This window comes from Lithobates pipiens, unplaced genomic scaffold (genome assembly GCF_037356315.1).
Source record: "Lithobates pipiens isolate NorthernLeopardFrog02 unplaced genomic scaffold, aLitPip1_a1.2 Scaffold_13, whole genome shotgun sequence".
NCBI lineage: Eukaryota > Metazoa > Chordata > Amphibia > Anura > Ranidae > Lithobates > Lithobates pipiens.
Window position 1 is genome coordinate 259023507 of NW_027507718.1, and position 14540 is coordinate 259038046.

At 41.3% G+C, this 14540-nt stretch overlaps 1 protein-coding gene and 1 pseudogene across 1 annotated transcript in view; one reads left to right on the forward strand and one right to left on the reverse strand.

Moving 5' to 3' along the window:
- Positions 1 to 14540, forward strand: part of GRID2 (glutamate ionotropic receptor delta type subunit 2) — a 1483303-nt gene that overhangs the window by 928276 nt on the left and 540487 nt on the right. The window lies entirely within an intron of this gene.
- On the reverse strand, positions 10985 to 11536 carry LOC143973891 (uncharacterized; annotated as a pseudogene).

Sequence of the window (14540 nt, forward strand, 5' to 3'; positions counted from 1 at the left end):
CTTGGCGTGTGATATTTATATTGCTATGAAATAGCTTAATGAAGGCTGGTGCTCAGAGCTTTTGTGGCATTGTAAAAGGAGTTAGCCCGAAGAAGCAGTTCAGGTAGATTGCTGCCAACAGTTAGCATGCTGCTTCAGAGATCAATAGAACCCTCACTTGTCAGGTATATTTATAAGCGCTTGATATTTTGGTGATAACTATTATAAAAAATATTTGGCACTAATGCTAATGTATATATGTATATTTCTCTCTCCTCACTGACTCAAAGGCAGCAGTAGGAGTCATTGGCTCCTGCTGCTGTCAATCAAATTGCTTGCTTTGAGAGAAGGAGCAGGCTGCACCATTGGGAGACCACAGAAGAGGAGGTAAAGGGTGGCTCTGTGCATAACTATTGCACAGAACAGTTAAGTATAACATGTGTGTTTATTTAATACAAAAAAATTAGCCTTTAGTAACTCTTTAATTTTTATTATTTTGCAAAGTAAACATGCTCTAATGTTTTAGTAAAGCCACCCCAATTTTCACCATATTTACCAAGCTAAGTAAATTTTCACAGTTTTCTTGGTACTTATTATAATCAGTGGCTGACGTATAATAATTACATATATCAGATTATGAGAATCACTGACATAGAACCAGGGGGTTGAATCACTTACTGTTTTAACCAAACATGCAGCCCCCAGAAAATGTACATGTCGCTAGAATAGCGTCTCTCAACCGTTGCACTATGGCACCCTGGAGTGCCACAGCGAGTCCCCAGGGGTTCCGCAGCAAAATTACCAAAAACTTCCCTAACTAAGCAGGCATCAAGATTATTCTTGCCACCAGTTAAATATTTTTTTTAATGACAGGGGTGCCGGTCCGCTGTCTCAAATATGCATGCAGCTGCTATAGACACTGTGAAAGCTGTGTGGTTGCTAAGGCCTGGTGTGATGCCTGCACCGCTTGCTGGGATGTGCTCTGGTGGTTTGTTGGATGGGATGCTTTCTGCTCTACTGTCGGTGTAGCTGGGGAGGCATGTGTAGCTGTGTGAGAAGGAAAAATACAACGTGAGGCGGTAGAGATCCGAACTGTCAGTAAAGTGAGAGTTGTCTGCAATGAGCAGAGCCGACAACGTACAGAGCCCTGAGAGGGGGAGGCTTCCTCTAGAGTGCTGACCTGCTCTACATCCCCCTACAGTACAGGACTATGTAAATAAACATTTCTCTGGGCAGTGGGGGTGCCGAAGCCAAACATGAAGATGGTTCCTGGACCATTTTCAAACCATATTAGCTGGGAAATCGCATGGCGCTTTTGTACCATACATTTTCCCAGCAGTGACCGTGTGGTCTGGCGTGTCTTCAAATATGTTGCATTTTTAGATGCGTGGGGGTGCTATCAGGAATGAATAGCAGCCTCATGCATCTGTAAATAGCAGCACATTTTAGTTGTGGGTGGTTGCGGGTGCAGGAACAGCTGCAATTCCCCAACCTTCAACCACCTGCATTAGTGTGAACCTGAAGGGTTCAAAGGGACCCGCAACTGAAAATTTTTGAGAAACACTGATCCAGAACACCAGTGTCGTTGCAAACTATCATAATATCTTACATATAGCCTACATTACAGTATTGTTTTCAATTTTCCAAGGCCAGATTTATACTTCCTACCCTTTAAACAAACTGTCTTGTGCAACCCTATTTCTACCTCAGGAGACTCTAGATCAAGAATCAAACAATCAGATATAACAATAACAACCATACAACACACATTGAGGCTGTGGGCAGAGAGGAGGAAAAGATAAGTAGTGCACATTTCCACCTCATTCTAAAAGCTTGTTGTATAGACCCCATCAACAACATGATGTGAGGGTGGCTGTGCAGAAATATGGCCTTGGTTAGATCACATTATGACTGTGAATTGTTTAAAACCTGATTGGTGGTCTGGATGCAGGAACTAACATTTTTTATAGAAGTTAGCTACATAGCGTATTTTTTGCTCCATAAGACGCACCTGACCATAAGACGCATCTGGGTTTTAGAGGAGGAAAACAAGAAAAAAAATATTTTGAACCAAATGGTGTACTAAAATATTTACCAGTGCCCATGAATGCAGCCTGACCTGTGTCAAAGAAATGCAGCCTGACCATTGCCATAAATGCAGCCGGACCATTGTCATAAATGTAACCTGACCATTGCCATAGAAATGCAACCTGACCATTGCCATAGAAATTCAACCTGGCCATTGCCATAGAAATGCAGCCTGACCATTGCCATAGAAATGCAACCTGACCATTGCCATAAATGCAGCCTGACCAGTGCCATAGAAATGCAGCCTGACTATTGCCATAGAAATACAGCCTGACAATTGCCGTTAATGCAGCCTGACCTCTGCCATTGCTCGAGCTGCTCTGTCTTCTTAGCAGGTGTCAGGCCAGCAAGGAGATTGCTCAGCGCTCGCAGTGGCCTGGGATGTCTGTCTTACCATCTAGCATGGTGACATCGGTGGGGGGGGGGGGGGGTGGCAATGGTAGTGGGGGCAGTGCCAGCAGCAGGAGTGGTGCCGGCAGCAGGGGGAGCAGTGCCTGCGTATATATTCACACCATACGATGCAGAGACATTTTCCCCCATATTTTTGGGGGGAAAAAGTGTGCCTTATGGTCCAAAAAATATGGTATATTATTATTATTATTATTATTATTCAGGATTTATATCGCGCCAGCAATTTACGCAGTGCTTTACAATATAAAACACAATACAGTTACAATACAATAAAATACAAGAGGATTAAGAGGGCCCTGCGCCGAAGATTTTACAATCTAATAGGGCAGGGCAGGTGGTACAAAAGGTTATAACTGTCTGGAATGAGCTGATGGAAGTGGTAGGAGATTAGTTTGAGACGTGATAGGCTTCCCCGAATAGATGAGTTTTCAGGGAATGCCTGCAAGAGTAGGGGATAGCCGGACCAGTGGAGGTAGCGAGTTCCAGAGGATTGGAGAGGCTCTGGAGAAATCCTTGAGACGAGCATGGGAGGAAGAGATGAGAGAGCTTGAGAGTAGGAGGTCTTGAGAAGAACAGAGGGGACGATTTGGGTGATATTTGGAGACAAGATTGGTGATGTAGCCCGGGGCAGAGTTGGGATTGGAGGAGAGGGTTGGCAGGCACTGAGCGGTAAGGTGGATAAGTCTGGCAGCAGCATTCATGATAGACTGAAGAAGAGATACCCTATGGAGAGGCAGGCCAATGAGAAGGGAGTTGCAATAGTCAAGGCGAGATATAACAAGGGAGTGAATGAGGAGCTTGGTGGTTTCATTTGTTAAAAAGGGGCGAATTTTAGAGACGTTACGGAGGTGAAATCTGCAAACTTTTTTATGATGGGGATCTTACGTTTTAGGAGAGAATACATTGGCCTACATGTATCCTTGATGAAAGCCTGGTATGGATGTCAAGGGGGACCCCGCAGGAAAAAAAAACAATATATTTGGATCAGGGAAAAACTGTAGCAAGAAAAAAAAAACTGTTACGTCCACCCAAAAAAATAGCAGACCTTTATCAGAGTGTGTGGGTGTGTAGTGTAGTGTAGTAAAGACTTCTCTCCTGAAGCATACTGGTCTACATGCCCTTACCATGGGCGGTACCATGGATAATTTGGATATAGATACAAAATCCATTTTGAAGGTTTCAATGTTGCTTGTGTGAAGGAATTGTGCGTTTTTTTATTTTGCCCTTTAGAGTTTTTAAAGGTTCTTCTCCCTGATTAAAAGTATTTAAAAAAAAGTCTTGGTGCATGTTCCCCCTGAGGCCGCGTACACACGCGCGGACTGTTTGCCCAACCTTGTTCGTCAAACAGTTTCGGCAAACAGTCCGCTCAAAATTTGCATGAGCGGACTTGCCCACACACGAGCGGACTGTTTCAACGAACTGTTTGCCAAACAGTCCGCTCAACTTTTGAAATGAACGGACTCGCCCACGTAAGGCGGAGGCAAATCCGCCCATTTCGAGCGCGTGTACAGGTAGGCGGGGCCCGCGAAGGAGACGTCGCGGGCTCCGCCGCCTGGAATGGGCTTAAAGGGGAACCCCAACGCCGAAAAAAATCGGCGTGGGGGTTCCCCCAAAGTCCACACCAGACCCTTGTCCGAGCACGCTACCCGGCCGGCCAGGAAAGGGGGGCGAGCGAGCGCGCCCCCCCTTCTGAGCCGTACCAGGCCGCGTGCCCTCAACATGGGGGGTGCCTTGGGGAAGGGGGGGCCGCGCGGCCCCCCCACCCCAAAGCACCTTGTTCCCATGTTGATGAGGACAAGGGCCTCTTCCCGACAACCCTGGCCGTTGGTTGTCGGGGTCTGCGGGCGGGGGGCTTATCGGAATCCGGGAGCCCCCTTTAAGAAGGGGGCCCCCGGATACCGGCCCCCCACCCTATGTGAATGAGTATGGGGTACAATGTACCCCTACCCATTCACCTGTGAAATAAAGTACAAAAAAAAACACAACACAGGGGAAAAAATATTTTATTGCACAGCTCCGGGGGTCTTCCGTCTTCGGGGGTCTTCTCGCCGGACTCCTCCGCTATGTGTGTGTAGCTCTTTTACTAGCGGAGGAGTCCGGCTTTCTTCCTCCCTGCCGCCGGCCTCTTCTCCCGACTTCGGGGGTCTTGTCCCCCTCTTCGGTTCTTCTGCCGGGCCACCGCGCCTTCTTGTAGCTCTTTTACAGGCGGTGGCCCGGTCTTCTGTCGCCGCTGCCTTCCGTTCTTCTGTCGCCGCCTTTGGTTCTTCTGCCGGGCCACCGCGCCTTCTTGTAGCTCTTTTACAGGCGGTGGCCCGGTCTTCTGTCACCGCTGTCGTCGCCGCCGCCTTCCGTTCTTGTTCTTCTTCTTGTTCTTGTTCTTCTTCTTCTTCTCCTGGAGATGTTGACTCGACGAGCTCTCCGGCCGGAATGCCAGAGCCGCGCTGTGCGGTCACTTATATAGTGACAATGGGGCGGTGTCACATGGTATATGTCACATGGGTTGGTCACATGGTGACCCCGCCCCCTTACGATGTCATAGTCCCCATGTGACATCAACCCATGTGACCAACCCATGTGACATATACCATAGGCTGGGTTCACACTGAGGAAAGGAGCAGTTCACAGCAGGGGTCCAGTGCGTCTCCATTCACCGTTTCAGGTCCGATTTCAGTCTAAATTTTTGGCTGCATTCAGACCTGAAATGGATCAGAAGACACACAGGACTCCTGTGCAGTTCACTCCGGATTCCAATTCCCAACATGCGAATTGGAAGGTAAAAATCTGTGTGCAGCAGCCCCCATCAGCCTACTCTTCTACTTACCTGAACCCCATCTCAATCCAGCAATGTGCACAAGAGCAATGGAACTCTTGGGTCTCTTCCTCCTCATTGGCTGAGACAGCAGCTGAAGTCAGAGGCTCCGTGGCTCCCACTACTGTCAATCACAGCCAGTGAGTCAATGAGGAGGGAACGGTGGCGGGGCCAAGCTGACAAACAAAGCAGTGGCTTGGAAGCAACCTGCTTACTATGGGGGCATTTGGCAGGGAGGGACCAGGAGGTGACCCAAGAAAGAACACTGCACAGAGCAGGTAAGTATGATATGTTTGTTATTTAAAAAACAAAATCTGCCTTTAATGTCACTTTAAACATTGGCAACATTTATTAGCGGGATTCATCTCACACTGACCTCAATAGGGTTTGAGGAACATTCACAATTTTTTAACCTTTTTTTTACTGTTTGGTGAATGATATTCAAAACCAACCAAGGCACATTAGGTTCATCACTAGAAGGGAGGGTATGTGCCTTATCAGATCTATTTGGATATTGCATGTACTAGGTCAAACTCTGGTACCTGCTGAACTGTGAAGTCATATTTTGTCACACTGTACAACTGTAGCAAAACAGGAAAGGAGTTCCAATACTATGAAAGCCAAGGCTAATTGTACAATCTCTGTCTGACAGTGTATCAATTTCTTTTACTTAATCTGGGGTGTAGCTTCCCTGGCGGTATGATTATGTCAGATTTTTGTATCTCAAAAATGTACATTGTTTTTCAAAGAAATCTGGCGTTTTATATTGTAGACCTGTAGTTCTTAGTAATAACACACTTAAATCTGTCCAAACAAGAGTCTAGTAGACATCCTGGGTATCCTAAAGTTTGAAACACAAAATCATAAATTATAATACAATAAATACCTATAAATAATTATAAAAAATAATAATATAATAAAAATAATAAAATGAATTTCCCCACGAATCACTATTGCTCAATTCTGCAAGTGTTCTAATTTACTATCACTGTTTTCTAGCTGGTTCAAAACCACTCTTGACCTAACAGGATAATCTCAATGGGATAATCTCAAGTTTCCAGGCAGAAAGAACAGTATATATAATATAAAACTGCATGCAGGGCACTGGACAAAGCACTAGGGACAAAAGGGAGGTGAAATTATTTCATATAGTAATGTAATCTGTAAGATTACAATTTACTGTATGTGTTATGTATTTTGTACTTTTTGCATTTGCCGCTGGGGTCCGCCCCCATGTGTCGCGACGCTCACAGGGAATGGAGCCCAGCACACAGAGCATCAGGTGGAAGATCTAGCGGGGGGAGATTGCAGGATCCTGGTGACAAGGTAAGTAACCTGGACCAGGATTTTGCAATGCAATCCCGAAGCTATGGCTCAGGGTTACTGCTAATGGTACTGAAATGTAACCCCAAGCCACTCTCGGGAATACCGTCAAGAGGATTAATCACTTGCCACAGTGCTAAACTATTGCTTATGTAATCATCACTGCTATAAGCAAAATTTGTGTAAAAAAAAAATCCTTGGTCGCCCCCCCAGAGTAGTAAAGCATCACTATGGTGACAATAAACTAGTCTGATGACAGATGTAAAACAAAACTAATCTGATGATAAAAAAATCTTAAAAAAACAAACAATTTTTTTTTAAAAGATGAAAAAAATATATATTTTTTACATACTGTCACCTGTCAGTATCCTTGATCACCACCACACCAGTCATATGATGATGCTGTACTGCACTGGTAACAGTATGTAAAAAAATAATTATTTTTTTCAGTTTTAAAAGTCGTCAGTACATCAGGATTCATTTCCAAATATATATGTACTATAGTTGCTATAACTTTCACACACAACAATTAATATACATCTGAACAGTAATTCTCCTGCGCTTAAGTGGTATACATAAAGTGTTGTTTGTGATCCTTGACATCACTACCTATAGTCTTGCTGCCCCATCTGGACTGTGGGTATCCAAACGAACTGCAAAACAAGAGAAGGACACACTGACCTAGTGCATTACCACTAAAATTATTTATTGAAAAATGAAAGAACAGTATACATTATACTCACAAATGCATGATGTATACATGCATGTCAAATAAAAGTGGAACAAATTACCTCCAGGACTGCTGGGGTGCACCAATGATGGCAGGAGACCTGGTGGCATCCGTGTTAGCTTGGATGATGCATTTCTTGCTCTGTCAAGCTACCACGGACACCATCAGGTCTCCTGGCATCATTGTTGCACCCCAGCAGTCTTGAAGGTGATTTGTTCCACTTTTATTTGACATGCGTGTATACATAATACATTTGTGAACATAATGTATGCTGTTCTTTAATTTTTCAATAAATCATTTTAATGCACTAGATCGGTGTGCCAGTCTCTTGTTATTTTGAAATTAATGTACACCTATTTGGATTTTTTTTACCAAAGACATGTAGCAGAATACATTTTTGCCTACATTTATGAAGAAATTTGATTTCATTCGATATGTTTTATAACAAAAAGTAGAAAATATTTTTTTTCCAAAATTTTTGGTCTTTTTTTGCTTATATAGCAAAAAATAAAAACCTCTCAAACTCTATTTGTGTAAAAAAAATTATAAACATTTAATTTGCATATAGTGTTGAATGATCAAATAATTGGCAGTTGAAATAGCACAGTACCGAATAAAAAAAATGCCCTGGTCAAGAAAACGGTAAAACATTTTGGAGGTCAAGTGGTTAAAAGGTACTCAAAGTTTTTGGTGTAAATCTGGGACTTTTATTTGTTCCTACTAACTTTTTGTTTTACTATATGATTACAAGTAGACTATATACATGTATTTGCTATTAGCATTTATTTGCATTTTTTTACTAGTGTTTACCCACGGGGCACTTTTTTCTATTATAAAAGTAAATAAGCAAAGTTGTCAGTTAATATACAAGATCACTCTAGAGTTCTAGTCAGCAGAATTATTCCTTACTACGTCAGTGTGTTCATGTTTGAGAAAGCTTGCATAACAAAATGAAAGGGTCAATTATTCCCAGATGTACAGCAAATAAAGAGAGATATAGAGCAGAACAGTTCATAATTAATAGTCTATCTCTTAAACAATGAAAGGTTTAATGAACCCACTTTTTCTTACAGCACAATAAATAGGCTAGCTCTTTCCTGTTGAAAGCAGTATAAATGATAAATCAGTTGGACAGATCCTTCACAAAAAAGTCATATTCTTATAAATGTCATTGGAATAGTAAAGGTGACGAGGTACTTTCATTCACATAGATAAAGAAAAAAAGTCAGATGAATATCATTCAGATACATCTTCTTACAAATGACCATATAAAGTGTTTAATTTTAACTGAGCTGATTTATAAAAACTGGACAAAATGGAGCGGTGTTAAACATAAAACCAGATTTCAACTAGCATTTTTTCAGGCTTCGAAAAAACCCATCATACAAAACAAGATGTGGTTGTAATTGCGATCTTGGAGCCTCTAGCATGCCAGCCTATATCTGTACTGTTTATACAAGTACATTTTTTTTTGTGACTTATGTAACCTAAATATTTTGTAAAAATGTGCACTTGCAAAAACTTGGTAAGATGGCGCAACATATCTTTTCCCTTAATGGCAAAGAAGTTGGCATCTTTTTAGCAATTAATGTTGGGAACTGAACATTTTCAGTTAACATTGCAATACAGAACTATTACTGTTGTAGTGAAACTTTAAAACAACAGTTATACATTTTTTACACAGAACATGTTAGCTTTTGGAGCCTTTCTAGAAATTAAAAAGGAAAAAACTCTCTAAAAATTTAGTGGAATCTAAAGCCAGAAATTCTATGTTTTCAAATTTACATGGGAGAGTATGGTCCACTTGTAGGAGTAGGAACTGGTTGGTACCTCCTTCATATTCCCCTCCTAGTTGGGTCCCAAGTGTGACTCACATAGAAGGACTACTCTGGGGTGGGTTCTTCTGAACTATGCTAGTCATCTTGAACAGGGTCACTGCTGTACAAATGTGGTACCTTTACTTGAACGTATGACTGAACTCTACCTAATTCTCTTGATGTTAATATACAACACCATGGTCACTTTTGCATTTAGGAGGGATGTGCAGAGCCGATGCCCTCTCCACCTGTCCAGCGTATCTCCACTACCTCACTCCCAGTAATGGAATGGGGTCCCGCCGTGCTCCTAGCATAGACTCTATGCATAAACTTCCTTAACCCCTCCTCTTTCATACCTGTGAACAGGCTTAGGACCTCTGCAGTGTTGATCTGCTCCTGTTTCTATGGGAGACGGACTGCCCAAGGAAAGAGTGCTGACAACAACAACTCCTCCTGCAAGAGACTATCCCATCTGCCATGTGTACACACTTAAGACAGGCAGCTAGAGAAACTTTTGTTACCCTTGTATCACATTAACTGTTGCACTGCTGCCTTCATATCCCAGTGTGTTTAACTGACCTGAGCTGTAGATTATGTGTGCTGGTTACTTACATTACACCTCTTTAGTAACTTCAGACCAGGTAAAGACATTGGTTCAACACGTTTTACTTTAGAAACTTGAACAGTACAGATTACAGTAGCACAGTTCTTCCTAACCTAAGCCCTAACTCAGGCTTTGTAGATACCCCAGCATACCTGCACAAAAAAAGAGTCCATAATGGCCATCTCTGGAGTGGTATCTTCAGGGGCCAACTGCAGGTCCCAGCGGTCCTGTACACTGTAGAGGGTTCTTTATTAAACAGGTGCTCCGGACTCGCCAGCAGACTGGATGGATGGATGGACTCTGGCAATGGCATCATGTCTATATTTTATGCAATTCACTAGATCAAATTCCCCGTCCTTTTATATAGCACAGGACCAGGGGGTTGGACCCAAGAAATCCCACTAAGAAAAACCCAGAACATGTTAACTCTAACCCTCCCAACTGGGGCAGCATTAAACTTAACCTGCTTCCACACTACTTTTATGTATGCAGGGTGAATTCATTATTACATTATTGGTAACAATAATTCAGACACTAAATTAGTTAATGTAATAAAACTAATAGATTTAAAGTGTATGTAAACCCAAGTTGTTGTTTTTTTTTAACAGTGTGTATCCTGATATATCGTTTTATTAAAGCTGAATTGCAGGTCTGCATATTTTTGCATAGCTTTATTGGTCCAATTTGGACCAATGTAGGAATGTATGTTTTTTAACTGGAAGATCCTTGTGGAAGCTGGAAATCACTGTAGTAGACACTCTTACTACAATAATCTCCTTGAGCTTCTGAGTCCCATGCTGAGTAGCTGACCTTCTGCTTAACAAACACAGGTGGTAGCTTGTTCAGCATGGTCACCTTTCAGAAAACACTTTGCATTCTGTTAGAAATTATATATATAGCCCTACAGAACAGACAGCACACAGTCCACATGTGCTTTGCTGCTTAACTGCAGACAGGAAACAGGAACTTTATTCAGGAAGAATACATAGCGTATAGTCATAGATGCTACTAACTTATAAACACTGCCATCTACTGACTGAAGAATATATTTGTAGTTGTTGCACAAAAATACACAAACAATGTATTCGAACCCCCTCTCAACAACTACTACTTACAATATATTGGTCCCATTTCGGATCTTAGTTCTATAAATCTGTTTCTTCTAAGTGATTTTGTCAAAGCATCTACAATCATGTTATTAGTTTCACAATACGTAAGCACAATTACATTTGTTCAACCAGATCATGAATGTAATGATGCCTGAGGTTGATTGTCTTCATATAAGATTGTAGGCTGGGACATTGGCTCTCTAAGATCTTCAATAAATTGATGTAACCACACAGCTTCATGACTAGAAGACAAAGCTACTGAGATTTGCTTCATACTGGACCGAGGATAAAGGATTGTTTCCTAATTTGAACCAGTAACCACTTGTGAATTTGCGAGTGCTTAGATCACCTGCCCAATCAGAGTCCACAATTCTTATCAGGTTCAAATCACCAACTCTAGACAACTTCAGACTCAAGTCTTTTGTTTGTTTGAGATATCTCATGACTCTCTTGATTGATGTCCAGTCTCTTTGATGTGGTTCACTCACACGTCTACAAAGAAGCAACATGGCAGCTGCAATGACTGGAAGTTTAGAGGTTGAAATATGAAGCAATATTGCAAACCACTGCTTGTCTGTATTGATCATTAGTAGGAAGAAGGTCCCCAACCCCTCCCATTTTTAGGTATGCTGTGTCCATGGGAATACTTGCTTCTTTTTCAGTCATGCCAAACTGCTGAACCACTGCCTCAATTTTAGATTTCTGATTAAATAGGAAGCTGCCATCTTCTTTATGCTGTACTTTAACTCCTAGATAATATGTCACATCCCCATTATAGTCTCAAAATGCATAGAGTAAAATATGCATACATTCAGCATCTATACATTTTGAGTATAGACATGGGTCAGCTCTACTTCGCATGAATCCTTCATCTAGCAAGACTTGTTTATTTTTAAATTCCACACTCGAGCTGATTGCTTAAGTCTGTAAAGAGATTTCTGCAACTTGATGCTCTTCTCTATTTTTCATGTATTTTTCTGTCCGTGTCATATATATTTCCTCTTCAATATCACCATTAGTAAAGGCCGTGGTGATATCATGGTGCTTCATAACCTTTTCCCAAGAAACGACCACTGTTAACAGTGTTCGGAAAGTACCTTGCAAACACTGTTAACAGTGGCTGCTTCTCGGAAAATGGTTATGAAGCACCATGATAGCACAACGGCCTTTCTTAATGGTGATATTGAAGAGGAAATATATATGACACAGCCAGAAAAAGTAGCATGTTAATCCTCACCAAATTTGTGTGAGCACCCTTTTGCCACTAAAAATGCTTTGTACCTACAGACCTTGCCTTCAGAGTGGCATTAGGCCTTAAAAAACCCATTTGCAGCTGATTGCATGCTTACCATTACCATGAGGTAGCTATGAAAGTGGCCATGTCTGCAGTTCACTATGAGATGTCAACTCTTCATTAGCAGCCCTGATCCACTTTTGTTTCTCATCAGTCTTTGCATCTCATCCCATGAATCTGGCTCTGGTTTTAATGCTATGCAAGCAACATAGGACAGACCTTTGTCTGGGACGCCTTTATTTATTTTGGTGAGTTTCCTGATTGAAGGCTCTTGTGGCCTTACATCATTTTGAGTGTCTGTGTTAAATTATATGTCTGTGTCATATAGACATGTGACACTGATGTGAAATTTCCCTCTGTTTGAAGAGCTTGTGTTAGTTGATTACATTTTTATCAACAATTGCACTTCTTCCAACGTTTACCTTGTTTGTGTCTTGGTGTAGAATGCAGTATCCCTTTTCAGATTCACTGTACCCCACAAGTGCACCTTCATTTGCGCAGACATCCCATTTTGTACATTTTTCTTTTGGGATGTGCACATAGGCCTTGCTCCCAAATTTTTTTAGATGGTTACAATTCAGGGCCGTTCAATTCCACAGTTCATATGGAGATTTCTCAGTTGATTTTCCTAGTAGTTTATTTTGGAGAAAGCATTCGGTCATGATTGCCTCCACCAGTATGTGGTTGGCATTTCTGCATCAAACAGCGGGGTTCTTCTACTCTCACATAGAGTACAGTTCATTTTTTCTGCAACCCCATTTTGTTCTGGGTCGTATGGTATAGTAATTTGAAATATTATTCATATTCATTCTGAGAGTCAACTGTGTGTTATCACCTGTATATTCTACTAAATGTGTCGCTTACTTAAACCAAATACTGTTCATGTTTCTCTGGTACTTTATTTTGTTATGTTTCAAATATAGTGCAATATACCTGGAGTAATCATCTATAAAAGTGAGAATGTACTTCTTCTTTCTTAGAGTCTTTTTTTCCATTGGACCTCAAAGATCTGGATGAATTAAATCCAGATGTTTCTTAGCTTTGATATACCTGCAAATGACTTGGTTCTCAGCTTTTTTTCTGGCTATGCCTGAGCCCATAATCTGTTAGAAATTCTGTATATGGCCCTACAGAACAGAAAGTACACAGTCCACATGGGCTTTTCTTCTTTTCTGCAGGAGACAGGAACTTTATTCAGGAATAAGACATAGAGGTTGATTTACTAAAGGCAAATAGACTGCAATTGCCCTCTGCAAGTGCAATTGCTCCAGAGCTTAGTAAATTAGTCAAGGCTTCTCTTTGCAAAGAGTACCCAATCATGTGCAAGGAAAATAAAAAAAAACAGCATTTTTGCTTGCACATGATTGGATGATGGAAGTCAGCAGATCTTCTGCTCATTTACTAAGCTCTGGAGCAACTGCTCTTGCAGAATGCAACTGCACTTTGAAAAGTTCAGTCTTTTTGCCTTTAGTAAATCAACCAAATAGAGTATAGTTATAGATGCAGCTACAAACTTATAAACACTGCCATCTACTGGCTGAAGAATATATCTGTAGTTGTTGCACAAAAATACATGAACAATGTATTCCAACACATTCTCTCAATGAACACAAAGTGTTCTGTGATTAGACAAGGTCGGAGGAGTGGTGATGTCAAGAGCTTCATATTGTCCAACAAGAGAACGTGTTGCATTCATTGAGAAGATGCAAAGTGTGAATGACACATGTGCTGCGCAAGCAATATTCTGTGTTCACTAAACTGAAGGGTAGCCACTAGCATAGGTCATGGAAGCTAGTGGTGAGCACTGAAGTAGCAGTGGCTACTACAGTGATTTCCAGCTTCCCCAGAGATCAGTCAGGTATGACAAATGCATACCTTAATTGGTCCAAGCTAAACCAATGTAACCATGCAAATTTTGCATACCTGGAATTCAGATTTAAAGTGAAACTATACTGCATCTGAGCATCACAAGCCAAAAATGCTATTTAACAAATTTTTACTATTCAGAGAAAACATATTTATTCATCTATGTCTCCATACTTTATTTTTATGAGAAATCACTTTGAAAACCAACCCCTAGCATTTCTGGCTGTAGTCATCTTGAGTAAGGGCTAATGACTCATGCAACATTTACTAACTGGAATCCATCTGCCCTTAGCTCATGAATCCATGCAGGAGAATGGGCTTAGTTAAGAAAACCCCTTCTCCCCCCCTGAAGACTCCTGGGATAAATTTGCATAGGCCTTGAAACCAGGAAATGTATGAAGATATGAAAACAAGTAAATATATTAAACCTTCCTATTTACTAATGCTAGTAGCATAAGGATTAAAAATAGTCAATGTTGATTGAGACAGTGAAATTCTACTTTAAGTAAA